The following is a 24,489-nucleotide window of genomic DNA, read 5'->3' as shown; positions in this document are numbered from 1 at the left end:
GCAGGTTGTGTGTTGTTGTTGTTATGAAGTTGTTGTCATCCGGTTACCACTGTATAGACATTAATAGTTGAAGGCAGTTGTTATGGGGGATGGGAGCAAAGCCTAACCTTGAGAGCTGCATCCTGGAGCATTACTTCTGATTTGCCCTGTAGTGAAGATTGAGCAGAAAACAAAGATGGACTCCTCGTCGGGGAATCGAACCCCGGTCTTCCGCGTGACAGGCGGAGATACTTGCCACTATACTAACGAGGACTGCTTCACTGCAAAACTCGGCCATTTCTCAAAAAAGGTGGCGCTGTTCTGACTTTTAGTACATTGTACTCTTCCTGTTTGGGGGATGATGACAAATCTTTTGCTGTACTGGCTTTCTTATCCAGTAAACTGGATTTTGAAAAGGACTGAGGACTTACATTGGCAACTTTGTGTTCGATCAATTTGCAATGGTTTCATATACGCTCAGAGTATCTGCAATTGGGATGAATGCTGAATCCAACTGGGCCTTAATAGCCTAAATGGCATGGGCTGAGCCAAGTCGTCCACTTGACCTTTATCGCAGGCAAAGTCCTCCAGCTTTGTCTTTGGGATCACAACGTATGACCTGGTCAGATGGGATATGTTGAAAAAAAAACTACAAAATGTGATACTTCTGCCAGGGGCTCTCAGCCCTTGTACTGGACTGCACGCTGGGTCCCTCTTGAGGACACTGCCTCATTTGTGGAACAGAACTTATCAAACTTAAGTTTCTTTCACATGGGGCTGCGAGTCCCTCTGGATCTGAAGAAAGCAAAGAACCATAGGCGATCATGATCTTCTGATCCACAACCAGTTCAGAATCTGTAATGCTGCTTTCATTTGGGAGGTTCTTTTCTTTGCTGGTGTCTCCTTTCAAACCCCTGGAATGAGCCTTGCCATCCCAAATTGTTCTCAATGTTGCCACCAGATCTGCAAAAACAATCACTGTGAAAAAAAGTCAAGTGTGATTTTCTTCATGGATCCTTGGAACAACACTATGAAACCCAGTATATCAAATGGAGACACAGAAGATGGGTACCAAGTAGTTGGACTAAAGCATCATCCCAAAAAGATGTTTCTGCCCAGTTTCGAGCTGGGGACCTTTCGCGTGTGAAGCGAACGTGATAACCACTACACTACAGAAACTGACATTTCACCTGGCACTTCTGCTTGACCCACAAATACATGTTGGCTCCCATTTGTTTTTCTCATTAGAGTAGCCATATCCAAATGTTAGCAATTTGTTACATAGAGTACTTTGTGAAAACTAAAGTATAGCTTACTGTCCCAAATCTCTCACAAAAAGAAGCAACAAGCTACATAGCATGCCTTGGAATTCTGTTCAGCAAGCATTTCAGAATCTCAAATGCTGCTTCCGTTTGGGAGGTTCCTCTCTCTGCTCGTGTTTCCTTTCAAACCTCTGTGATGAGCCTTGCATGATCTTGGTTTGAGCTTGAGTGTGACAGACAGAGCAGTGACATACTGAGAATAATGTAGAGTTGGCCATCCCTAGTTTTTCTCAAATTTGCCACCGCATCTGCAAAATCACACTCAATGACAGAAATGGCGAACGGAGTGGCTATGAGTCACAAAAAAAATTTGCAAGAACATTCTGACCTCACATTGTTGGAAAATAGTTGAGACATAGGAAGTTGTTTCTGCCCAGTTTCGAGCTGGGGACTTTTCGCGTGTAAAGCAAACGTGATAACCACTACACTACAGAAACAGACATAGCATGATCCCCCTTGGCCCGATACTGGACAATACACCATAACCACTGGGTCCCATAATTGTTTTTCTGAGAAGAGCCAAATCCAATTGATAAGAATTTGTTACAAGGAGTCCTTTGAGATTTCATAAGAGAGATTCAAAACTGGACTGAATTCAACTGGGCTCAATGTTACCTGTGACCAAGTGGCTCAACCACTGTTGAGGTACACGCCTTACGTGCAAGCAACCAGCAAATAACATCAGTTTAGACTCAATCTGATGGTGGGAATATGTGACCCATTCTCAAAGAGAACAGGCAGGTTGTGTGTTGTTGTTGTTATGAAGTTGTTGTCATCCGGTTACCACTGTATAGACATTAATAGTTGAAGGCAGTTGTTATGGGGGATGGGAGCAAAGCCTAACCTTGAGAGCTGCATCCTGGAGCATTACTTCTGATTTGCCCTGTAGTGAAGATTGAGCAGAAAACAAAGATGGACTCCTCGTCGGGGAATCGAACCCCGGTCTTCCGCGTGACAGGCGGAGATACTTGCCACTATACTAACGAGGACTGCTTCACTGCAAAACTCGGCCATTTCTCAAAAAAGGTGGCGCTGTTCTGACTTTTAGTACATTGTACTCTTCCTGTTTGGGGGATGATGACAAATCTTTTGCTGTACTGGCTTTCTTATCCAGTAAACTGGATTTTGAAAAGGACTGAGGACTTACATTGGCAACTTTGTGTTCGATCAATTTGCAATGGTTTCATATACGCTCAGAGTATCTGCAATTGGGATGAATGCTGAATCCAACTGGGCCTTAATAGCCTAAATGGCATGGGCTGAGCCAAGTCGTCCACTTGACCTTTATCGCAGGCAAAGTCCTCCAGCTTTGTCTTTGGGATCACAACGTATGACCTGGTCAGATGGGATATGTTGAAAAAAAAACTACAAAATGTGATACTTCTGCCAGGGGCTCTCAGCCCTTGTACTGGACTGCACGCTGGGTCCCTCTTGAGGACACTGCCTCATTTGTGGAACAGAACTTATCAAACTTAAGTTTCTTTCACATGGGGCTGCGAGTCCCTCTGGATCTGAAGAAAGCAAAGAACCATAGGCGATCATGATCTTCTGATCCACAACCAGTTCAGAATCTGTAATGCTGCTTTCATTTGGGAGGTTCTTTTCTTTGCTGGTGTCTCCTTTCAAACCCCTGGAATGAGCCTTGCCATCCCAAATTGTTCTCAATGTTGCCACCAGATCTGCAAAAACAATCACTGTGAAAAAAAGTCAAGTGTGATTTTCTTCATGGATCCTTGGAACAACACTATGAAACCCAGTATATCAAATGGAGACACAGAAGATGGGTACCAAGTAGTTGGACTAAAGCATCATCCCAAAAAGATGTTTCTGCCCAGTTTCGAGCTGGGGACCTTTCGCGTGTGAAGCGAACGTGATAACCACTACACTACAGAAACTGACATTTCACCTGGCACTTCTGCTTGACCCACAAATACATGTTGGCTCCCATTTGTTTTTCTCATTAGAGTAGCCATATCCAAATGTTAGCAATTTGTTACATAGAGTACTTTGTGAAAACTAAAGTATAGCTTACTGTCCCAAATCTCTCACAAAAAGAAGCAACAAGCTACATAGCATGCCTTGGAATTCTGTTCAGCAAGCATTTCAGAATCTCAAATGCTGCTTCCGTTTGGGAGGTTCCTCTCTCTGCTCGTGTTTCCTTTCAAACCTCTGTGATGAGCCTTGCATGATCTTGGTTTGAGCTTGAGTGTGACAGACAGAGCAGTGACATACTGAGAATAATGTAGAGTTGGCCATCCCTAGTTTTTCTCAAATTTGCCACCGCATCTGCAAAATCACACTCAATGACAGAAATGGCGAACGGAGTGGCTATGAGTCACAAAAAAAATTTGCAAGAACATTCTGACCTCACATTGTTGGAAAATAGTTGAGACATAGGAAGTTGTTTCTGCCCAGTTTCGAGCTGGGGACTTTTCGCGTGTAAAGCGAACGTGATAACCACTACACTACAGAAACAGACATAGCATGATCCCCCTTGGCCCGATACTGGACAATACACCATAACCACTGGGTCCCATAATTGTTTTTCTGAGAAGAGCCAAATCCAATTGATAAGAATTTGTTACAAGGAGTCCTTTGAGATTTCATAAGAGAGATTCAAAACTGGACTGAATTCAACTGGGCTCAATGTTACCTGTGACCAAGTGGCTCAACCACTGTTGAGGTACACGCCTTACGTGCAAGCAACCAGCAAATAACATCAGTTTAGACTCAATCTGATGGTGGGAATATGTGACCCATTCTCAAAGAGAACAGGCAGGTTGTGTGTTGTTGTTATCATCCGGTTACCACTGTATAGACATTAATAGTTGAAGGCAGTTGTTATGGGGGATGGGAGCAAAGCCTAACCTTGAGAGCTGCATCCTGGAGCATTACTTCTGATTTGCCCTGTAGTGAATATTGAGCAGAAAACAAAGATGGTCTCCTCGTCGGGGAATCGAACCCCGGTCTTCCGCGTGACAGGCGGAGATACTTGCCACTATACTAACGAGGACTGCTTCACTGCAAAACTCGGCCATTTCTCAAAAAAGATGGCGCTGTTCTGACTTTTAATACATTGTATTCTTCCTGTTTGGGGGATGATGACAAATCTTTTGCTGTACTGGCTTTCTTATCCAGTAAACTGGATTTTGAAAAGGACTGAGGACTTACATTGGCAACTTTGTGTTCGATCAATTTGCAATGGTTTCATATACGCTCAGAGTATCTGCAATTGGGATGAATGCTGAATCCAACTGGGCCTTAATAGCCTAAATGGCATGGGCTGAGCCAAGTCGTCCACTTGACCTTTATCGCAGGCAAAGTCCTCCAGCTTTGTCTTTGGGATCACAACGTATGACCTGGTCAGATGGGATATGTTGAAAAAAAAACTACAAAATGTGATACTTCTGCCAGGGGCTCTCAGCCCTTGTACTGGACTGCACGCTGGGTCCCTCTTGAGGACACTGCCTCATTTGTGGAACAGAACTTATCAAACTTAAGTTTCTTTCACATGGGGCTGCGAGTCCCTCTGGATCTGAAGAAAGCAAAGAACCATAGGCGATCATGATCTTCTGATCCACAACCAGTTCAGAATCTGTAATGCTGCTTTCATTTGGGAGGTTCTTTTCTTTGCTGGTGTCTCCTTTCAAACCCCTGGAATGAGCCTTGCCATCCCAAATTGTTCTCAATGTTGCCACCAGATCTGCAAAAACAATCACTGTGAAAAAAAGTCAAGTGTGATTTTCTTCATGGATCCTTGGAACAACACTATGAAACCCAGTATATCAAATGGAGACACAGAAGTTGGGTACCAAGTAGTTGGACTAAAGCATCATCCCAAAAAGATGTTTCTGCCCAGTTTCGAGCTGGGGACCTTTCGCGTGTGAAGCGAACGTGATAACCACTACACTACAGAAACTGACATTTCACCGGGCACTTCTGCTTGACCCACAAATACATGTTGGCTCCCATTTGTTTTTCTCATTAGAGTAGCCATATCCAAATGTTAGCAATTTGTTACATAGAGTACTTTGTGAAAACTAAAGTATAGCTTACTGTCCCAAATCTCTCACAAAAAGAAGCAACAAGCTACATAGCATGCCTTGGAATTCTGTTCAGCAAGCATTTCAGAATCTCAAATGCTGCTTCCGTTTGGGAGGTTCCTCTCTCTGCTCGTGTTTCCTTTCAAACCTCTGTGATGAGCCTTGCATGATCTTGGTTTGAGCTTGAGTGTGACAGACAGAGCAGTGACATACTGAGAATAATGTAGAGTTGGCCATCCCTAGTTTTTCTCAAATTTGCCACCGCATCTGCAAAATCACACTCAATGACAGAAATGGCGAACGGAGTGGCTATGAGTCACAAAAAAAATTTGCAAGAACATTCTGACCTCACATTGTTGGAAAATAGTTGAGACATAGGAAGTTGTTTCTGCCCAGTTTCGAGCTGGGGACTTTTCGCGTGTAAAGCGAACGTGATAACCACTACATTACAGAAACAGACATAGCATGATCCCCCTTGGCCCGATACTGGAAAATACACCATAACCACTGGGTCCCATAATTGTTTTTCTGAGAAGAGCCAAATCCAATTGATAAGAATTTGTTACAAGGAGTCCTTTGAGATTTCATAAGAGAGATTCAAAACTGGACTGAATTCAACTGGGCTCAATGTTACCTGTGACCAAGTGGCTCAACCACTGTTGAGGTACACGCCTTACGTGCAAGCAACCAGCAAATAACATCAGTTTAGACTCAATCTGATGGTGGGAATATGTGACCCATTCTCAAAGAGAACAGGCAGGTTGTGTGTTGTTGTTGTTATGAAGTTGTTGTCATCCGGTTACCACTGTATAGACATTAATAGTTGAAGGCAGTTGTTATGGGGGATGGGAGCAAAGCCTAACCTTGAGAGCTGCATCCTGGAGCATTACTTCTGATTTGCCCTGTAGTGAAGATTGAGCAGAAAACAAAGATGGACTCCTCGTCGGGGAATCGAACCCCGGTCTTCTGCGTGACAGGCGGAGATACTTGCCACTATACTAACGAGGACTGCTTCACTGCAAAACTCGGCCATTTCTCAAAAAAGGTGGCGCTGTTCTGACTTTTAGTACATTGTACTCTTCCTGTTTGGGGGATGATGACAAATCTTTTGCTGTACTGGCTTTCTTATCCAGTAAACTGGATTTTGAAAAGGACTGAGGACTTACATTGGCAACTTTGTGTTCGATCAATTTGCAATGGTTTCATATACGCTCAGAGTATCTGCAATTGGGATGAATGCTGAATCCAACTGGGCCTTAATAGCCTAAATGGCATGGGCTGAGCCAAGTCGTCCACTTGACCTTTATCGCAGGCAAAGTCCTCCAGCTTTGTCTTTGGGATCACAACGTATGACCTGGTCAGATGGGATATGTTGAAAAAAAAACTACAAAATGTGATACTTCTGCCAGGGGCTCTCAGCCCTTGTACTGGACTGCACGCTGGGTCCCTCTTGAGGACACTGCCTCATTTGTGGAACAGAACTTATCAAACTTAAGTTTCTTTCACATGGGGCTGCGAGTCCCTCTGGATCTGAAGAAAGCAAAGAACCATAGGCGATCATGATCTTCTGATCCACAACCAGTTCAGAATCTGTAATGCTGCTTTCATTTGGGAGGTTCTTTTCTTTGCTGGTGTCTCCTTTCAAACCCCTGGAATGAGCCTTGCCATCCCAAATTGTTCTCAATGTTGCCACCAGATCTGCAAAAACAATCACTGTGAAAAAAAGTCAAGTGTGATTTTCTTCATGGATCCTTGGAACAACACTATGAAACCCAGTATATCAAATGGAGACACAGAAGTTGGGTACCAAGTAGTTGGACTAAAGCATCATCCCAAAAAGATGTTTCTGCCCAGTTTCGAGCTGGGGACCTTTCGCGTGTGAAGCGAACGTGATAACCACTACACTACAGAAACTGACATTTCACCTGGCACTTCTGCTTGACCCACAAATACATGTTGGCTCCCATTTGTTTTTCTCATTAGAGTAGCCATATCCAAATGTTAGCAATTTGTTACATAGAGTACTTTGTGAAAACTAAAGTATAGCTTACTGTCCCAAATCTCTCACAAAAAGAAGCAACAAGCTACATAGCATGCCTTGGAATTCTGTTCAGCAAGCATTTCAGAATCTCAAATGCTGCTTCCGTTTGGGAGGTTCCTCTCTCTGCTCGTGTTTCCTTTCAAACCTCTGTGATGAGCCTTGCATGATCTTGGTTTGAGCTTGAGTGTGACAGACAGAGCAGTGACATACTGAGAATAATGTAGAGTTGGCCATCCCTAGTTTTTCTCAAATTTGCCACCGCATCTGCAAAATCACACTCAATGACAGAAATGGCGAACGGAGTGGCTATGAGTCACAAAAAAAATTTGCAAGAACATTCTGACCTCACATTGTTGGAAAATAGTTGAGACATAGGAAGTTGTTTCTGCCCAGTTTCGAGCTGGGGACTTTTCGCGTGTAAAGCAAACGTGATAACCACTACACTACAGAAACAGACATAGCATGATCCCCCTTGGCCCGATACTGGACAATACACCATAACCACTGGGTCCCATAATTGTTTTTCTGAGAAGAGCCAAATCCAATTGATAAGAATTTGTTACAAGGAGTCCTTTGAGATTTCATAAGAGAGATTCAAAACTGGACTGAATTCAACTGGGCTCAATGTTACCTGTGACCAAGTGGCTCAACCACTGTTGAGGTACACGCCTTACGTGCAAGCAACCAGCAAATAACATCAGTTTAGACTCAATCTGATGGTGGGAATATGTGACCCATTCTCAAAGAGAACAGGCAGGTTGTGTGTTGTTGTTGTTATGAAGTTGTTGTCATCCGGTTACCACTGTATAGACATTAATAGTTGAAGGCAGTTGTTATGGGGGATGGGAGCAAAGCCTAACCTTGAGAGCTGCATCCTGGAGCATTACTTCTGATTTGCCCTGTAGTGAAGATTGAGCAGAAAACAAAGATGGACTCCTCGTCGGGGAATCGAACCCCGGTCTTCCGCGTGACAGGCGGAGATACTTGCCACTATACTAACGAGGACTGCTTCACTGCAAAACTCGGCCATTTCTCAAAAAAGGTGGCGCTGTTCTGACTTTTAGTACATTGTACTCTTCCTGTTTGGGGGATGATGACAAATCTTTTGCTGTACTGGCTTTCTTATCCAGTAAACTGGATTTTGAAAAGGACTGAGGACTTACATTGGCAACTTTGTGTTCGATCAATTTGCAATGGTTTCATATACGCTCAGAGTATCTGCAATTGGGATGAATGCTGAATCCAACTGGGCCTTAATAGCCTAAATGGCATGGGCTGAGCCAAGTCGTCCACTTGACCTTTATCGCAGGCAAAGTCCTCCAGCTTTGTCTTTGGGATCACAACGTATGACCTGGTCAGATGGGATATGTTGAAAAAAAAACTACAAAATGTGATACTTCTGCCAGGGGCTCTCAGCCCTTGTACTGGACTGCACGCTGGGTCCCTCTTGAGGACACTGCCTCATTTGTGGAACAGAACTTATCAAACTTAAGTTTCTTTCACATGGGGCTGCGAGTCCCTCTGGATCTGAAGAAAGCAAAGAACCATAGGCGATCATGATCTTCTGATCCACAACCAGTTCAGAATCTGTAATGCTGCTTTCATTTGGGAGGTTCTTTTCTTTGCTGGTGTCTCCTTTCAAACCCCTGGAATGAGCCTTGCCATCCCAAATTGTTCTCAATGTTGCCACCAGATCTGCAAAAACAATCACTGTGAAAAAAAGTCAAGTGTGATTTTCTTCATGGATCCTTGGAACAACACTATGAAACCCAGTATATCAAATGGAGACACAGAAGATGGGTACCAAGTAGTTGGACTAAAGCATCATCCCAAAAAGATGTTTCTGCCCAGTTTCGAGCTGGGGACCTTTCGCGTGTGAAGCGAACGTGATAACCACTACACTACAGAAACTGACATTTCACCTGGCACTTCTGCTTGACCCACAAATACATGTTGGCTCCCATTTGTTTTTCTCATTAGAGTAGCCATATCCAAATGTTAGCAATTTGTTACATAGAGTACTTTGTGAAAACTAAAGTATAGCTTACTGTCCCAAATCTCTCACAAAAAGAAGCAACAAGCTACATAGCATGCCTTGGAATTCTGTTCAGCAAGCATTTCAGAATCTCAAATGCTGCTTCCGTTTGGGAGGTTCCTCTCTCTGCTCGTGTTTCCTTTCAAACCTCTGTGATGAGCCTTGCATGATCTTGGTTTGAGCTTGAGTGTGACAGACAGAGCAGTGACATACTGAGAATAATGTAGAGTTGGCCATCCCTAGTTTTTCTCAAATTTGCCACCGCATCTGCAAAATCACACTCAATGACAGAAATGGCGAACGGAGTGGCTATGAGTCACAAAAAAAATTTGCAAGAACATTCTGACCTCACATTGTTGGAAAATAGTTGAGACATAGGAAGTTGTTTCTGCCCAGTTTCGAGCTGGGGACTTTTCGCGTGTAAAGCAAACGTGATAACCACTACACTACAGAAACAGACATAGCATGATCCCCCTTGGCCCGATACTGGACAATACACCATAACCACTGGGTCCCATAATTGTTTTTCTGAGAAGAGCCAAATCCAATTGATAAGAATTTGTTACAAGGAGTCCTTTGAGATTTCATAAGAGAGATTCAAAACTGGACTGAATTCAACTGGGCTCAATGTTACCTGTGACCAAGTGGCTCAACCACTGTTGAGGTACACGCCTTACGTGCAAGCAACCAGCAAATAACATCAGTTTAGACTCAATCTGATGGTGGGAATATGTGACCCATTCTCAAAGAGAACAGGCAGGTTGTGTGTTGTTGTTGTTATGAAGTTGTTGTCATCCGGTTACCACTGTATAGACATTAATAGTTGAAGGCAGTTGTTATGGGGGATGGGAGCAAAGCCTAACCTTGAGAGCTGCATCCTGGAGCATTACTTCTGATTTGCCCTGTAGTGAAGATTGAGCAGAAAACAAAGATGGACTCCTCGTCGGGGAATCGAACCCCGGTCTTCCGCGTGACAGGCGGAGATACTTGCCACTATACTAACGAGGACTGCTTCACTGCAAAACTCGGCCATTTCTCAAAAAAGGTGGCGCTGTTCTGACTTTTAGTACATTGTACTCTTCCTGTTTGGGGGATGATGACAAATCTTTTGCTGTACTGGCTTTCTTATCCAGTAAACTGGATTTTGAAAAGGACTGAGGACTTACATTGGCAACTTTGTGTTCGATCAATTTGCAATGGTTTCATATACGCTCAGAGTATCTGCAATTGGGATGAATGCTGAATCCAACTGGGCCTTAATAGCCTAAATGGCATGGGCTGAGCCAAGTCGTCCACTTGACCTTTATCGCAGGCAAAGTCCTCCAGCTTTGTCTTTGGGATCACAACGTATGACCTGGTCAGATGGGATATGTTGAAAAAAAAACTACAAAATGTGATACTTCTGCCAGGGGCTCTCAGCCCTTGTACTGGACTGCACGCTGGGTCCCTCTTGAGGACACTGCCTCATTTGTGGAACAGAACTTATCAAACTTAAGTTTCTTTCACATGGGGCTGCGAGTCCCTCTGGATCTGAAGAAAGCAAAGAACCATAGGCGATCATGATCTTCTGATCCACAACCAGTTCAGAATCTGTAATGCTGCTTTCATTTGGGAGGTTCTTTTCTTTGCTGGTGTCTCCTTTCAAACCCCTGGAATGAGCCTTGCCATCCCAAATTGTTCTCAATGTTGCCACCAGATCTGCAAAAACAATCACTGTGAAAAAAAGTCAAGTGTGATTTTCTTCATGGATCCTTGGAACAACACTATGAAACCCAGTATATCAAATGGAGACACAGAAGATGGGTACCAAGTAGTTGGACTAAAGCATCATCCCAAAAAGATGTTTCTGCCCAGTTTCGAGCTGGGGACCTTTCGCGTGTGAAGCGAACGTGATAACCACTACACTACAGAAACTGACATTTCACCTGGCACTTCTGCTTGACCCACAAATACATGTTGGCTCCCATTTGTTTTTCTCATTAGAGTAGCCATATCCAAATGTTAGCAATTTGTTACATAGAGTACTTTGTGAAAACTAAAGTATAGCTTACTGTCCCAAATCTCTCACAAAAAGAAGCAACAAGCTACATAGCATGCCTTGGAATTCTGTTCAGCAAGCATTTCAGAATCTCAAATGCTGCTTCCGTTTGGGAGGTTCCTCTCTCTGCTCGTGTTTCCTTTCAAACCTCTGTGATGAGCCTTGCATGATCTTGGTTTGAGCTTGAGTGTGACAGACAGAGCAGTGACATACTGAGAATAATGTAGAGTTGGCCATCCCTAGTTTTTCTCAAATTTGCCACCGCATCTGCAAAATCACACTCAATGACAGAAATGGCGAACGGAGTGGCTATGAGTCACAAAAAAAATTTGCAAGAACATTCTGACCTCACATTGTTGGAAAATAGTTGAGACATAGGAAGTTGTTTCTGCCCAGTTTCGAGCTGGGGACTTTTCGCGTGTAAAGCGAACGTGATAACCACTACACTACAGAAACAGACATAGCATGATCCCCCTTGGCCCGATACTGGACAATACACCATAACCACTGGGTCCCATAATTGTTTTTCTGAGAAGAGCCAAATCCAATTGATAAGAATTTGTTACAAGGAGTCCTTTGAGATTTCATAAGAGAGATTCAAAACTGGACTGAATTCAACTGGGCTCAATGTTACCTGTGACCAAGTGGCTCAACCACTGTTGAGGTACACGCCTTACGTGCAAGCAACCAGCAAATAACATCAGTTTAGACTCAATCTGATGGTGGGAATATGTGACCCATTCTCAAAGAGAACAGGCAGGTTGTGTGTTGTTGTTATCATCCGGTTACCACTGTATAGACATTAATAGTTGAAGGCAGTTGTTATGGGGGATGGGAGCAAAGCCTAACCTTGAGAGCTGCATCCTGGAGCATTACTTCTGATTTGCCCTGTAGTGAATATTGAGCAGAAAACAAAGATGGTCTCCTCGTCGGGGAATCGAACCCCGGTCTTCCGCGTGACAGGCGGAGATACTTGCCACTATACTAACGAGGACTGCTTCACTGCAAAACTCGGCCATTTCTCAAAAAAGATGGCGCTGTTCTGACTTTTAATACATTGTATTCTTCCTGTTTGGGGGATGATGACAAATCTTTTGCTGTACTGGCTTTCTTATCCAGTAAACTGGATTTTGAAAAGGACTGAGGACTTACATTGGCAACTTTGTGTTCGATCAATTTGCAATGGTTTCATATACGCTCAGAGTATCTGCAATTGGGATGAATGCTGAATCCAACTGGGCCTTAATAGCCTAAATGGCATGGGCTGAGCCAAGTCGTCCACTTGACCTTTATCGCAGGCAAAGTCCTCCAGCTTTGTCTTTGGGATCACAACGTATGACCTGGTCAGATGGGATATGTTGAAAAAAAAACTACAAAATGTGATACTTCTGCCAGGGGCTCTCAGCCCTTGTACTGGACTGCACGCTGGGTCCCTCTTGAGGACACTGCCTCATTTGTGGAACAGAACTTATCAAACTTAAGTTTCTTTCACATGGGGCTGCGAGTCCCTCTGGATCTGAAGAAAGCAAAGAACCATAGGCGATCATGATCTTCTGATCCACAACCAGTTCAGAATCTGTAATGCTGCTTTCATTTGGGAGGTTCTTTTCTTTGCTGGTGTCTCCTTTCAAACCCCTGGAATGAGCCTTGCCATCCCAAATTGTTCTCAATGTTGCCACCAGATCTGCAAAAACAATCACTGTGAAAAAAAGTCAAGTGTGATTTTCTTCATGGATCCTTGGAACAACACTATGAAACCCAGTATATCAAATGGAGACACAGAAGTTGGGTACCAAGTAGTTGGACTAAAGCATCATCCCAAAAAGATGTTTCTGCCCAGTTTCGAGCTGGGGACCTTTCGCGTGTGAAGCGAACGTGATAACCACTACACTACAGAAACTGACATTTCACCGGGCACTTCTGCTTGACCCACAAATACATGTTGGCTCCCATTTGTTTTTCTCATTAGAGTAGCCATATCCAAATGTTAGCAATTTGTTACATAGAGTACTTTGTGAAAACTAAAGTATAGCTTACTGTCCCAAATCTCTCACAAAAAGAAGCAACAAGCTACATAGCATGCCTTGGAATTCTGTTCAGCAAGCATTTCAGAATCTCAAATGCTGCTTCCGTTTGGGAGGTTCCTCTCTCTGCTCGTGTTTCCTTTCAAACCTCTGTGATGAGCCTTGCATGATCTTGGTTTGAGCTTGAGTGTGACAGACAGAGCAGTGACATACTGAGAATAATGTAGAGTTGGCCATCCCTAGTTTTTCTCAAATTTGCCACCGCATCTGCAAAATCACACTCAATGACAGAAATGGCGAACGGAGTGGCTATGAGTCACAAAAAAAATTTGCAAGAACATTCTGACCTCACATTGTTGGAAAATAGTTGAGACATAGGAAGTTGTTTCTGCCCAGTTTCGAGCTGGGGACTTTTCGCGTGTAAAGCGAACGTGATAACCACTACATTACAGAAACAGACATAGCATGATCCCCCTTGGCCCGATACTGGAAAATACACCATAACCACTGGGTCCCATAATTGTTTTTCTGAGAAGAGCCAAATCCAATTGATAAGAATTTGTTACAAGGAGTCCTTTGAGATTTCATAAGAGAGATTCAAAACTGGACTGAATTCAACTGGGCTCAATGTTACCTGTGACCAAGTGGCTCAACCACTGTTGAGGTACACGCCTTACGTGCAAGCAACCAGCAAATAACATCAGTTTAGACTCAATCTGATGGTGGGAATATGTGACCCATTCTCAAAGAGAACAGGCAGGTTGTGTGTTGTTGTTGTTATGAAGTTGTTGTCATCCGGTTACCACTGTATAGACATTAATAGTTGAAGGCAGTTGTTATGGGGGATGGGAGCAAAGCCTAACCTTGAGAGCTGCATCCTGGAGCATTACTTCTGATTTGCCCTGTAGTGAAGATTGAGCAGAAAACAAAGATGGACTCCTCGTCGGGGAATCGAACCCCGGTCTTCTGCGTGACAGGCGGAGATACTTGCCACTATACTAACGAGGACTGCTTCACTGCAAAACTCGGCCATTTCTCAAAAAAGGTGGCGCTGTTCTGACTTTTAGTACATTGTACTCTTCCTGTTTGGGGGATGATGACAAATCTTTTGCTGTACTGGCTTTCTTATCCAGTAAACTGGATTTTGAAAAGGACTGAGGACTTACATTGGCAACTTTGTGTTCGATCAATTTGCAATGGTTTCATATACGCTCAGAGTATCTGCAATTGGGATGAATGCTGAATCCAACTGGGCCTTAATAGCCTAAATGGCATGGGCTGAGCCAAGTCGTCCACTTGACCTTTATCGCAGGCAAAGTCCTCCAGCTTTGTCTTTGGGATCACAACGTATGACCTGGTCAGATGGGATATGTTGAAAAAAAAACTACAAAATGTGATACTTCTGCCAGGGGCTCTCAGCCCTTGTACTGGACTGCACGCTGGGTCCCTCTTGAGGACACTGCCTCATTTGTGGAACAGAACTTATCAAACTTAAGTTTCTTTCACATGGGGCTGCGAGTCCCTCTGGATCTGAAGAAAGCAAAGAACCATAGGCGATCATGATCTTCTGATCCACAACCAGTTCAGAATCTGTAATGCTGCTTTCATTTGGGAGGTTCTTTTCTTTGCTGGTGTCTCCTTTCAAACCCCTGGAATGAGCCTTGCCATCCCAAATTGTTCTCAATGTTGCCACCAGATCTGCAAAAACAATCACTGTGAAAAAAAGTCAAGTGTGATTTTCTTCATGGATCCTTGGAACAACACTATGAAACCCAGTATATCAAATGGAGACACAGAAGTTGGGTACCAAGTAGTTGGACTAAAGCATCATCCCAAAAAGATGTTTCTGCCCAGTTTCGAGCTGGGGACCTTTCGCGTGTGAAGCGAACGTGATAACCACTACACTACAGAAACTGACATTTCACCGGGCACTTCTGCTTGACCCACAAATACATGTTGGCTCCCATTTGTTTTTCTCATTAGAGTAGCCATATCCAAATGTTAGCAATTTGTTACATAGAGTACTTTGTGAAAAGTAAAGTATAGCTTACTGTCCCAAATCTCTCACAAAAAGAAGCAACAAGCTACATAGCATGCCTTGGAATTCTGTTCAGCAAGCATTTCAGAATCTCAAATGCTGCTTCCGTTTGGGAGGTTCCTCTCTCTGCTCGTGTTTCCTTTCAAACCTCTGTGATGAGCCTTGCATGATCTTGGTTTGAGCTTGAGTGTGACAGACAGAGCAGTGACATACTGAGAATAATGTAGAGTTGGCCATCCCTAGTTTTTCTCAAATTTGCCACCGCATCTGCAAAATCACACTCAATGACAGAAATGGCGAACGGAGTGGCTATGAGTCACAAAAAAAATTTGTAAGAACATTTTGACCTCACATTGTTGGAAAATAGTTGAGACATAGGAAGTTGTTTCTGCCCAGTTTCGAGCTGGGGACTTTTCGCGTGTAAAGCGAACGTGATAACCACTACACTACAGAAACAGACATAGCATGATCCCCCTTGGCCCGACACTGGAAAATACACCATAACCACTGGGTCCCATAATTGTTTTTCTGAGAAGAGCCAAATCCAATTGATAAGAATTTGTTACAAGGAGTTCTTTGAGATTTCATAAGAGAGATTCAAAACTGGACTGAATCCAACTGGGCTCAATTATACCTGTGACCAAGTGGCTCAACCACTGTTGAGGTACACGCCTTACGTGCAAGCAACCAGCAAATAACATCAGTTTAGACTCAATCTGATGGTGGGAATATGTGACCCATTCTCAAAGAGAACAGGCAGGTTGTGTGTTGTTGTTATCATCCGGTTACCACTGTATAGACATTAATAGTTGAAGGCAGTTGTTATGGGGGATGGGAGCAAAGCCTAACCTTGAGAGCTGCATCCTGGAGCATTACTTCTGATTTGCCCTGTAGTGAAGATTGAGCAGAAAACAAAGATGGACTCCTCGTCGGGGAATCGAACCCCGGTCTTCCGCGTGACAGGCGGAGATACTTGCCACTATACTAACGAGGACTGCTTCACTGCAAAACTCGGCCATTTCTCAAAAAAGGTGGCGCTGTTCTGACTTTTAGTACATTGTACTCTTCCTGTTTGGGGGATGATGACAAATCTTTTGCTGTACTGGCTTTCTTATCCAGTAAACTGGATTTTGAAAAGGACTGAGGACTTACATTGGCAACTTTGTGTTCGATCAATTTGCAATGGTTTCATATACGCTCAGAGTATCTGCAATTGGGATGAATGCTGAATCCAACTGGGCCTTAATAGCCTAAATGGCATGGGCTGAGCCAAGTCGTCCACTTGACCTTTATCGCAGGCAAAGTCCTCCAGCTTTGTCTTTGGGATCACAACGTATGACCTGGTCAGATGGGATATGTTGAAAAAAAAACTACAAAATGTGATACTTCTGCCAGGGGCTCTCAGCCCTTGTACTGGACTGCACGCTGGGTCCCTCTTGAGGACACTGCCTCATTTGTGGAACAGAACTTATCAAACTTAAGTTTCTTTCACATGGGGCTGCGAGTCCCTCTGGATCTGAAGAAAGCAAAGAACCATAGGCGATCATGATCTTCTGATCCACAACCAGTTCAGAATCTGTAATGCTGCTTTCATTTGGGAGGTTCTTTTCTTTGCTGGTGTCTCCTTTCAAACCCCTGGAATGAGCCTTGCCATCCCAAATTGTTCTCAATGTTGCCACCAGATCTGCAAAAACAATCACTGTGAAAAAAAGTCAAGTGTGATTTTCTTCATGGATCCTTGGAACAACACTATGAAACCCAGTATATCAAATGGAGACACAGAAGTTGGGTACCAAGTAGTTGGACTAAAGCATCATCCCAAAAAGATGTTTCTGCCCAGTTTCGAGCTGGGGACCTTTCGCGTGTGAAGCGAACGTGATAACCACTACACTACAGAAACTGACATTTCACCTGGCACTTCTGCTTGACCCACAAATACATGTTGGCTCCCATTTGTTTTTCTCATTAGAGTAGCCATATCCAAATGTTAGCAATTTGTTACATAGAGTACTTTGTGAAAACTAAAGTATAGCTTACTGTCCCAAATCTCTCACAAAAAGAAGCAACAAGCTACATAGCATGCCTTGGAATTCTGTTCAGCAAGCATTTCAGAATCTCAAATGCTGCTTCCGTTTGGGAGGTTCCTCTCTCTGCTCGTGTTTCCTTTCAAACCTCTGTGATGAGCCTTGCATGATCTTGGTTTGAGCTTGAGTGTGACAGACAGAGCAGTGACATACTGAGAATAATGTAGAGTTGGCCATCCCTAGTTTTTCTCAAATTTGCCACCGCATCTGCAAAATCACACTCAATGACAGAAATGGCGAACGGAGTGGCTATGAGTCACAAAAAAAATTTGTAAGAACATTTTGACCTCACATTGTTGGAAAATAGTTGAGACATAGGAAGTTGTTTCTGCCCAGTTTCGAGCTGGGGACTTTTCGCGTGTAAAGCGAACGTGATAACCACTACACTACAGAAACAGACATAGCATGATCCCCCTTGGCCCGACACTGGAAAATACACCATAACCACTGGGTCCCATAATTGTTTTTCTGAGAAGAGCCAAATCCAATTGATAAGAATTTGTTACAAGGAGTTCTTTGAGATTTCATAAGAGAGATTCAAAACTGGACTGAATCCAACTGGGCTCAATTATACCTGTGACCAAGTGGCTCAACCACTGTTGAGGTACACGCCTTACGTGCAAGCAACCAGCAAATAACATCAGTTTAGACTCAATCTGATGGTGGGAATATGTGACCCATTCTCAAAGAGAACAGGCAGGTTGTGTGTTGTTGTTATCATCCGGTTACCACTGTATAGACATTAATAGTTGAAGGCAGTTGTTATGGGGGATGGGAGCAAAGCCTAACCTTGAGAGCTGCATCCTGGAGCATTACTTCTGATTTGCCCTGTAGTGAATATTGAGCAGAAAACAAAGATGGTCTCCTCGTCGGGGAATCGAACCCCGGTCTTCCGCGTGACAGGCGGAGATACTTGCCACTATACTAACGAGGACTGCTTCACTGCAAAACTCGGCCATTTCTCAAAAAAGATGGCGCTGTTCTGACTTTTAATACATTGTATTCTTCCTGTTTGGGGGATGATGACAAATCTTTTGCTGTACTGGCTTTCTTATCCAGTAAACTGGATTTTGAAAAGGACTGAGGACTTACATTGGCAACTTTGTGTTCGATCAATTTGCAATGGTTTCATATACGCTCAGAGTATCTGCAATTGGGATGAATGCTGAATCCAACTGGGCCTTAATAGCCTAAATGGCATGGGCTGAGCCAAGTCGTCCACTTGACCTTTATCGCAGGCAAAGTCCTCTAGCTTTGTCTTTTGGATCACAACATATGACCTGGTCAGATAGGATATGTTGAAAAAAGACCTACAAAATATGAGGCTTCTGCCAGGGGCTCTCCGCCCTTGTACTGGACTGCACTCTGGGTCCCTCTTGAGGACACTGCCTCATTTGTGGAACAGAACTTATCAAACTTAAGTTTCTTTCACATGGGGCTGCGAGTCCCTCTGGATCTGAAGAAAGCAAAGAACCATAGGCGATCATGATCTTCTGATCCACAACCAGTTCAGAATCTGTAATGCTGCTTTCATTTGGGAGGTTCTTTTCTTTGCTGGTGTCTCCTTTCAAACCCCTGGAATGAGCCTTGCCATCCCAAATTGTTCTCAATGTTGCCACCAGATCTGCAAAAACAATCACTGTGAAAAAAAGTCAAGTGTGATTTTCTTCATGGATCCTTGGAACAACACTCTATGAAACCAAGTATATCAAATGGAGACACAGAAGTTGGGTACCAAGTAGTTGGACTAAAGCATCATCCCAAAAAGATGTTTCTGCCCAGTTTCGAGCTGGGGACCTTTCGCGTGTGAAGCGAACGTGATAACCACTACACTACAGAAACTGACATTTCACCTGGCACTTCTGCTTGACCCACAAATACATGTTGGCTCCCATTTGTTTTTCTCATTAGAGTAGCCATATCCAAATGTTAGCAATTTGTTACATAGAGTACTTTGTGAAAACTAAAGTATAGCTTACTGTCCCAAATCTCTCACAAAAAGAAGCAACAAGCTACATAGCATGCCTTGGAATTCTGTTCAGCAAGCATTTCAGAATCTCAAATGCTGCTTCCGTTTGGGAGGTTCCTCTCTCTGCTCGTGTTTCCTTTCAAACCTCTGTGATGAGCCTTGCATGATCTTGGTTTGAGCTTGAGTGTGACTGACAGAGCAGTGACATACTGAGAATAATGTAGAGTTGGCCATCCCTAGTTTTTCTCAAATTTGCCACCGCATCTGCAAAATCACACTCAATGACAGAAATGGCGAACGGAGTGGCTATGAGTCACAAAAAAAATTTGTAAGAACATTTTGACCTCACATTGTTGGAAAATAGTTGAGACATAGGAAGTTGTTTCTGCCCAGTTTCGAGCTGGGGACTTTTCGCGTGTAAAGCGAACGTGATAACCACTACACTACAGAAACAGACATAGCATGATCCCCCTTGGCCCGACACTGGAAAATACACCATAACCACTGGGTCCCATAATTGTTTTTCTGAGAAGAGCCAAATCCAATTGATAAGAATTTGTTACAAGGAGTTCTTTGAGATTTCATAAGAGAGATTCAAAACTGGACTGAATCCAACTGGGCTCAATGTTACCTGTGACCAAGTGGCTCAACCACTGTTGAGGTACACGCCTTACGTGCAAGCAACCAGCAAATAACATCAGTTTAGACTCAATCTGATGGTGGGAATATGTGACCCATTCTCAAAGAGAACAGGCAGGTTGTGTGTTGTTGTTATGAAGTTGTTGTCATCCGGTTACCACTGTATAGACATTAATAGTTGAAGGCAGTTGTTATGGGGGATGGGAGCAAAGCCTAACCTTGAGAGCTGCATCCTGGAGCATTACTTCTGATTTGCCCTGTAGTGAAGATTGAGCAGAAAACAAAGATGGACTCCTCGTCGGGGAATCGAACCCCGGTCTTCCGCGTGACAGGCGGAGATACTTGCCACTATACTAACGAGGACTGCTTCACTGCAAAACTCGGCCATTTCTCAAAAAAGGTGGCGCTGTTCTGACTTTTAGTACATTGTACTCTTCCTGTTTGGGGGATGATGACAAATCTTTTGCTGTACTGGCTTTCTTATCCAGTAAACTGGATTTTGAAAAGGACTGAGGACTTACATTGGCAACTTTGTGTTCGATCAATTTGCAATGGTTTCATATACGCTCAGAGTATCTGCAATTGGGATGAATGCTGAATCCAACTGGGCCTTAATAGCCTAAATGGCATGGGCTGAGCCAAGTCGTCCACTTGACCTTTATCGCAGGCAAAGTCCTCCAGCTTTGTCTTTGGGATCACAACGTATGACCTGGTCAGATGGGATATGTTGAAAAAAAAACTACAAAATGTGATACTTCTGCCAGGGGCTCTCAGCCCTTGTACTGGACTGCACGCTGGGTCCCTCTTGAGGACACTGCCTCATTTGTGGAACAGAACTTATCAAACTTAAGTTTCTTTCACATGGGGCTGCGAGTCCCTCTGGATCTGAAGAAAGCAAAGAACCATAGGCGATCATGATCTTCTGATCCACAACCAGTTCAGAATCTGTAATGCTGCTTTCATTTGGGAGGTTCTTTTCTTTGCTGGTGTCTCCTTTCAAACCCCTGGAATGAGCCTTGCCATCCCAAATTGTTCTCAATGTTGCCACCAGATCTGCAAAAACAATCACTGTGAAAAAAAGTCAAGTGTGATTTTCTTCATGGATCCTTGGAACAACACTATGAAACCCAGTATATCAAATGGAGACACAGAAGTTGGGTACCAAGTAGTTGGACTAAAGCATCATCCCAAAAAGATGTTTCTGCCCAGTTTCGAGCTGGGGACCTTTCGCGTGTGAAGCGAACGTGATAACCACTACACTACAGAAACTGACATTTCACCTGGCACTTCTGCTTGACCCACAAATACATGTTGGCTCCCATTTGTTTTTCTCATTAGAGTAGCCATATCCAAATGTTAGCAATTTGTTACATAGAGTACTTTGTGAAAACTAAAGTATAGCTTACTGTCCCAAATCTCTCACAAAAAGAAGCAACAAGCTACATAGCATGCCTTGGAATTCTGTTCAGCAAGCATTTCAGAATCTCAAATGCTGCTTCCGTTTGGGAGGTTCCTCTCTCTGCTCGTGTTTCCTTTCAAACCTCTGTGATGAGCCTTGCATGATCTTGGTTTGAGCTTGAGTGTGACAGACAGAGCAGTGACATACTGAGAATAATGTAGAGTTGGCCATCCCTAGTTTTTCTCAAATTTGCCAACGCATCTGCAAAATCACACTCAATGACAGAAATGGCGAACGGAGTGGCTATGAGTCACAAAAAAAATTTGTAAGAACATTTTGACCTCACATTGTTGGAAAATAGTTGAGACATAGGAAGTTGTTTCTGCCCAGTTTCGAGCTGGGGACTTTTCGCGTGTAAAGCGAACGTGATAACCACTACACTACAGAAACAGACATAGCATGATCCCCCTTGGCCCGACACTGGAAAATACACCATAACCACTGGGTCCCATAATTGTTTTTCTGAGAAGAGCCAAATCCAATTGATAAGAATTTGTTACAAGGAGTTCTTTGAGATTTCATAAGAGAGATTCAAAACTGGACTGAATCCAACTGGGCTCAATTATACCTGTGACCAAGTGGCTCAACCACTGTTGAGGTACACGCCTTACGTGCAAGCAACCAGCAAATAACATCAGTTTATACTCAATCTGATGGTGGGAATATGTGACCCATTCTCAAAGAGAACAGGCAGGTTGTGTGTTGTTGTTATCATCCGGTTACCACTGTATAGACATTAATAGTTGAAGGCAGTTGTTATGGGGGATGGGAGCAAAGCCTAACCTTGAGAGCTGCATCCTGGAGCATTACTTCTGATTTGCCCTGTAGTGAATATTGAGCAGAAAACAAAGATGGTCTCCTCGTCGGGGAATCGAACCCCGGTCTTCCGCGTGACAGGCGGAGATACTTGCCACTATACTAACGAGGACTGCTTCACTGCAAAACTCGGCCATTTCTCAAAAAAGATGGCGCTGTTCTGACTTTTAATACATTGTATTCTTCCTGTTTGGGGGATGATGACAAATCTTTTGCTGTACTGGCTTTCTTATCCAGTAAACTGGATTTTGAAAAGGACTGAGGACTTACATTGGCAACTTTGTGTTCGATCAATTTGCAATGGTTTCATATACGCTCAGAGTATCTGCAATTGGGATGAATGCTGAATCCAACTGGGCCTTAATAGCCTAAATGGCATGGGCTGAGCCAAGTCGTCCACTTGACCTTTATCGCAGGCAAAGTCCTCCAGCTTTGTCTTTGGGATCACAACGTATGACCTGGTCAGATGGGATATGTTGAAAAAAAAACTACAAAATGTGATACTTCTGCCAGGGGCTCTCAGCCCTTGTACTGGACTGCACGCTGGGTCCCTCTTGAGGACACTGCCTCATTTGTGGAACAGAACTTATCAAACTTAAGTTTCTTTCACATGGGGCTGCGAGTCCCTCTGGATCTGAAGAAAGCAAAGAACCATAGGCGATCATGATCTTCTGATCCACAACCAGTTCAGAATCTGTAATGCTGCTTTCATTTGGGAGGTTCTTTTCTTTGCTGGTGTCTCCTTTCAAACCCCTGGAATGAGCCTTGCCATCCCAAATTGTTCTCAATGTTGCCACCAGATCTGCAAAAACAATCACTGTGAAAAAAAGTCAAGTGTGATTTTCTTCATGGATCCTTGGAACAACACTATGAAACCCAGTATATCAAATGGAGACACAGAAGATGGGTACCAAGTAGTTGGACTAAAGCATCATCCCAAAAAGATGTTTCTGCCCAGTTTCGAGCTGGGGACCTTTCGCGTGTGAAGCGAACGTGATAACCACTACACTACAGAAACTGACATTTCACCTGGCACTTCTGCTTGACCCACAAATACATGTTGGCTCCCATTTGTTTTTCTCATTAGAGTAGCCATATCCAAATGTTAGCAATTTGTTACATAGAGTACTTTGTGAAAACTAAAGTATAGCTTACTGTCCCAAATCTCTCACAAAAAGAAGCAACAAGCTACATAGCATGCCTTGGAATTCTGTTCAGCAAGCATTTCAGAATCTCAAATGCTGCTTCCGTTTGGGAGGTTCCTCTCTCTGCTCGTGTTTCCTTTCAAACCTCTGTGATGAGCCTTGCATGATCTTGGTTTGAGCTTGAGTGTGACAGACAGAGCAGTGACATACTGAGAATAATGTAGAGTTGGCCATCCCTAGTTTTTCTCAAATTTGCCACCGCATCTGCAAAATCACACTCAATGACAGAAATGGCGAACGGAGTGGCTATGAGTCACAAAAAAAATTTGCAAGAACATTCTGACCTCACATTGTTGGAAAATAGTTGAGACATAGGAAGTTGTTTCTGCCCAGTTTCGAGCTGGGGACTTTTCGCGTGTAAAGCGAACGTGATAACCACTACACTACAGAAACAGACATAGCATGATCCCCCTTGGCCCGATACTGGACAATACACCATAACCACTGGGTCCCATAATTGTTTTTCTGAGAAGAGCCAAATCCAATTGATAAGAATTTGTTACAAGGAGTCCTTTGAGATTTCATAAGAGAGATTCAAAACTGGACTGAATTCAACTGGGCTCAATGTTACCTGTGACCAAGTGGCTCAACCACTGTTGAGGTACACGCCTTACGTGCAAGCAACCAGCAAATAACATCAGTTTAGACTCAATCTGATGGTGGGAATATGTGACCCATTCTCAAAGAGAACAGGCAGGTTGTGTGTTGTTGTTATCATCCGGTTACCACTGTATAGACATTAATAGTTGAAGGCAGTTGTTATGGGGGATGGGAGCAAAGCCTAACCTTGAGAGCTG

At 43.5% G+C, this 24,489-nt stretch overlaps 34 non-coding genes across 34 annotated transcripts; all 34 read right to left on the bottom strand.

Annotated features, from left to right (window-relative positions):
- Positions 1 to 180: 180 nt before the first annotated feature.
- On the bottom strand, positions 181 to 252 carry trnad-guc (transfer RNA aspartic acid (anticodon GUC)). The gene has a single exon. It is a non-coding gene; the product is annotated as a tRNA-Asp (tRNA).
- An 833-nt stretch (positions 253 to 1,085) lies between these two features.
- On the bottom strand, positions 1,086 to 1,158 carry trnav-cac (transfer RNA valine (anticodon CAC)). Its single transcript has one exon. It is a non-coding gene; the product is annotated as a tRNA-Val (tRNA).
- Positions 1,159 to 1,665: 507 nt separating this feature from the next.
- Positions 1,666 to 1,738, bottom strand: trnav-uac (transfer RNA valine (anticodon UAC)). The gene has a single exon. It is a non-coding gene; the product is annotated as a tRNA-Val (tRNA).
- Positions 1,739 to 2,218: 480 nt separating this feature from the next.
- On the bottom strand, positions 2,219 to 2,290 carry trnad-guc (transfer RNA aspartic acid (anticodon GUC)). The gene has a single exon. It is a non-coding gene; the product is annotated as a tRNA-Asp (tRNA).
- Positions 2,291 to 3,123: 833 nt separating this feature from the next.
- On the bottom strand, positions 3,124 to 3,196 carry trnav-cac (transfer RNA valine (anticodon CAC)). Its single transcript has one exon. It is a non-coding gene; the product is annotated as a tRNA-Val (tRNA).
- Positions 3,197 to 3,703: 507 nt separating this feature from the next.
- On the bottom strand, positions 3,704 to 3,776 carry trnav-uac (transfer RNA valine (anticodon UAC)). Its single transcript has one exon. It is a non-coding gene; the product is annotated as a tRNA-Val (tRNA).
- Positions 3,777 to 4,242: 466 nt separating this feature from the next.
- Positions 4,243 to 4,314, bottom strand: trnad-guc (transfer RNA aspartic acid (anticodon GUC)). Its single transcript has one exon. It is a non-coding gene; the product is annotated as a tRNA-Asp (tRNA).
- Positions 4,315 to 5,147: 833 nt separating this feature from the next.
- trnav-cac (transfer RNA valine (anticodon CAC)) lies at positions 5,148 to 5,220 on the bottom strand. Its single transcript has one exon. It is a non-coding gene; the product is annotated as a tRNA-Val (tRNA).
- Positions 5,221 to 6,280: 1,060 nt separating this feature from the next.
- On the bottom strand, positions 6,281 to 6,352 carry trnad-guc (transfer RNA aspartic acid (anticodon GUC)). Its single transcript has one exon. It is a non-coding gene; the product is annotated as a tRNA-Asp (tRNA).
- An 833-nt stretch (positions 6,353 to 7,185) lies between these two features.
- Positions 7,186 to 7,258, bottom strand: trnav-cac (transfer RNA valine (anticodon CAC)). The gene has a single exon. It is a non-coding gene; the product is annotated as a tRNA-Val (tRNA).
- Positions 7,259 to 7,765: 507 nt separating this feature from the next.
- Positions 7,766 to 7,838, bottom strand: trnav-uac (transfer RNA valine (anticodon UAC)). The gene has a single exon. It is a non-coding gene; the product is annotated as a tRNA-Val (tRNA).
- A 480-nt stretch (positions 7,839 to 8,318) lies between these two features.
- On the bottom strand, positions 8,319 to 8,390 carry trnad-guc (transfer RNA aspartic acid (anticodon GUC)). Its single transcript has one exon. It is a non-coding gene; the product is annotated as a tRNA-Asp (tRNA).
- Positions 8,391 to 9,223: 833 nt separating this feature from the next.
- On the bottom strand, positions 9,224 to 9,296 carry trnav-cac (transfer RNA valine (anticodon CAC)). The gene has a single exon. It is a non-coding gene; the product is annotated as a tRNA-Val (tRNA).
- Positions 9,297 to 9,803: 507 nt separating this feature from the next.
- trnav-uac (transfer RNA valine (anticodon UAC)) lies at positions 9,804 to 9,876 on the bottom strand. Its single transcript has one exon. It is a non-coding gene; the product is annotated as a tRNA-Val (tRNA).
- Positions 9,877 to 10,356: 480 nt separating this feature from the next.
- Positions 10,357 to 10,428, bottom strand: trnad-guc (transfer RNA aspartic acid (anticodon GUC)). Its single transcript has one exon. It is a non-coding gene; the product is annotated as a tRNA-Asp (tRNA).
- Positions 10,429 to 11,261: 833 nt separating this feature from the next.
- On the bottom strand, positions 11,262 to 11,334 carry trnav-cac (transfer RNA valine (anticodon CAC)). The gene has a single exon. It is a non-coding gene; the product is annotated as a tRNA-Val (tRNA).
- Positions 11,335 to 11,841: 507 nt separating this feature from the next.
- trnav-uac (transfer RNA valine (anticodon UAC)) lies at positions 11,842 to 11,914 on the bottom strand. Its single transcript has one exon. It is a non-coding gene; the product is annotated as a tRNA-Val (tRNA).
- Positions 11,915 to 12,380: 466 nt separating this feature from the next.
- Positions 12,381 to 12,452, bottom strand: trnad-guc (transfer RNA aspartic acid (anticodon GUC)). The gene has a single exon. It is a non-coding gene; the product is annotated as a tRNA-Asp (tRNA).
- An 833-nt stretch (positions 12,453 to 13,285) lies between these two features.
- On the bottom strand, positions 13,286 to 13,358 carry trnav-cac (transfer RNA valine (anticodon CAC)). Its single transcript has one exon. It is a non-coding gene; the product is annotated as a tRNA-Val (tRNA).
- A 1,060-nt stretch (positions 13,359 to 14,418) lies between these two features.
- Positions 14,419 to 14,490, bottom strand: trnad-guc (transfer RNA aspartic acid (anticodon GUC)). The gene has a single exon. It is a non-coding gene; the product is annotated as a tRNA-Asp (tRNA).
- Positions 14,491 to 15,323: 833 nt separating this feature from the next.
- trnav-cac (transfer RNA valine (anticodon CAC)) lies at positions 15,324 to 15,396 on the bottom strand. The gene has a single exon. It is a non-coding gene; the product is annotated as a tRNA-Val (tRNA).
- A 507-nt stretch (positions 15,397 to 15,903) lies between these two features.
- On the bottom strand, positions 15,904 to 15,976 carry trnav-uac (transfer RNA valine (anticodon UAC)). Its single transcript has one exon. It is a non-coding gene; the product is annotated as a tRNA-Val (tRNA).
- A 466-nt stretch (positions 15,977 to 16,442) lies between these two features.
- trnad-guc (transfer RNA aspartic acid (anticodon GUC)) lies at positions 16,443 to 16,514 on the bottom strand. Its single transcript has one exon. It is a non-coding gene; the product is annotated as a tRNA-Asp (tRNA).
- An 833-nt stretch (positions 16,515 to 17,347) lies between these two features.
- Positions 17,348 to 17,420, bottom strand: trnav-cac (transfer RNA valine (anticodon CAC)). The gene has a single exon. It is a non-coding gene; the product is annotated as a tRNA-Val (tRNA).
- Positions 17,421 to 17,927: 507 nt separating this feature from the next.
- trnav-uac (transfer RNA valine (anticodon UAC)) lies at positions 17,928 to 18,000 on the bottom strand. Its single transcript has one exon. It is a non-coding gene; the product is annotated as a tRNA-Val (tRNA).
- Positions 18,001 to 18,466: 466 nt separating this feature from the next.
- On the bottom strand, positions 18,467 to 18,538 carry trnad-guc (transfer RNA aspartic acid (anticodon GUC)). Its single transcript has one exon. It is a non-coding gene; the product is annotated as a tRNA-Asp (tRNA).
- An 835-nt stretch (positions 18,539 to 19,373) lies between these two features.
- On the bottom strand, positions 19,374 to 19,446 carry trnav-cac (transfer RNA valine (anticodon CAC)). The gene has a single exon. It is a non-coding gene; the product is annotated as a tRNA-Val (tRNA).
- Positions 19,447 to 19,953: 507 nt separating this feature from the next.
- Positions 19,954 to 20,026, bottom strand: trnav-uac (transfer RNA valine (anticodon UAC)). Its single transcript has one exon. It is a non-coding gene; the product is annotated as a tRNA-Val (tRNA).
- A 477-nt stretch (positions 20,027 to 20,503) lies between these two features.
- On the bottom strand, positions 20,504 to 20,575 carry trnad-guc (transfer RNA aspartic acid (anticodon GUC)). Its single transcript has one exon. It is a non-coding gene; the product is annotated as a tRNA-Asp (tRNA).
- An 833-nt stretch (positions 20,576 to 21,408) lies between these two features.
- Positions 21,409 to 21,481, bottom strand: trnav-cac (transfer RNA valine (anticodon CAC)). The gene has a single exon. It is a non-coding gene; the product is annotated as a tRNA-Val (tRNA).
- Positions 21,482 to 21,988: 507 nt separating this feature from the next.
- trnav-uac (transfer RNA valine (anticodon UAC)) lies at positions 21,989 to 22,061 on the bottom strand. Its single transcript has one exon. It is a non-coding gene; the product is annotated as a tRNA-Val (tRNA).
- A 466-nt stretch (positions 22,062 to 22,527) lies between these two features.
- Positions 22,528 to 22,599, bottom strand: trnad-guc (transfer RNA aspartic acid (anticodon GUC)). The gene has a single exon. It is a non-coding gene; the product is annotated as a tRNA-Asp (tRNA).
- Positions 22,600 to 23,432: 833 nt separating this feature from the next.
- Positions 23,433 to 23,505, bottom strand: trnav-cac (transfer RNA valine (anticodon CAC)). The gene has a single exon. It is a non-coding gene; the product is annotated as a tRNA-Val (tRNA).
- A 507-nt stretch (positions 23,506 to 24,012) lies between these two features.
- trnav-uac (transfer RNA valine (anticodon UAC)) lies at positions 24,013 to 24,085 on the bottom strand. The gene has a single exon. It is a non-coding gene; the product is annotated as a tRNA-Val (tRNA).
- Positions 24,086 to 24,489: the final 404 nt, after the last annotated feature.

The sequence above is a fragment of the Pleuronectes platessa genome, chromosome 2 (genome assembly GCF_947347685.1).
Source record: "Pleuronectes platessa chromosome 2, fPlePla1.1, whole genome shotgun sequence".
Lineage (NCBI taxonomy): Eukaryota > Metazoa > Chordata > Actinopteri > Pleuronectiformes > Pleuronectidae > Pleuronectes > Pleuronectes platessa.
Note: the sequence above shows the minus strand (reverse complement) of the source record. Positions and strands in the feature narration are given on the sequence as shown.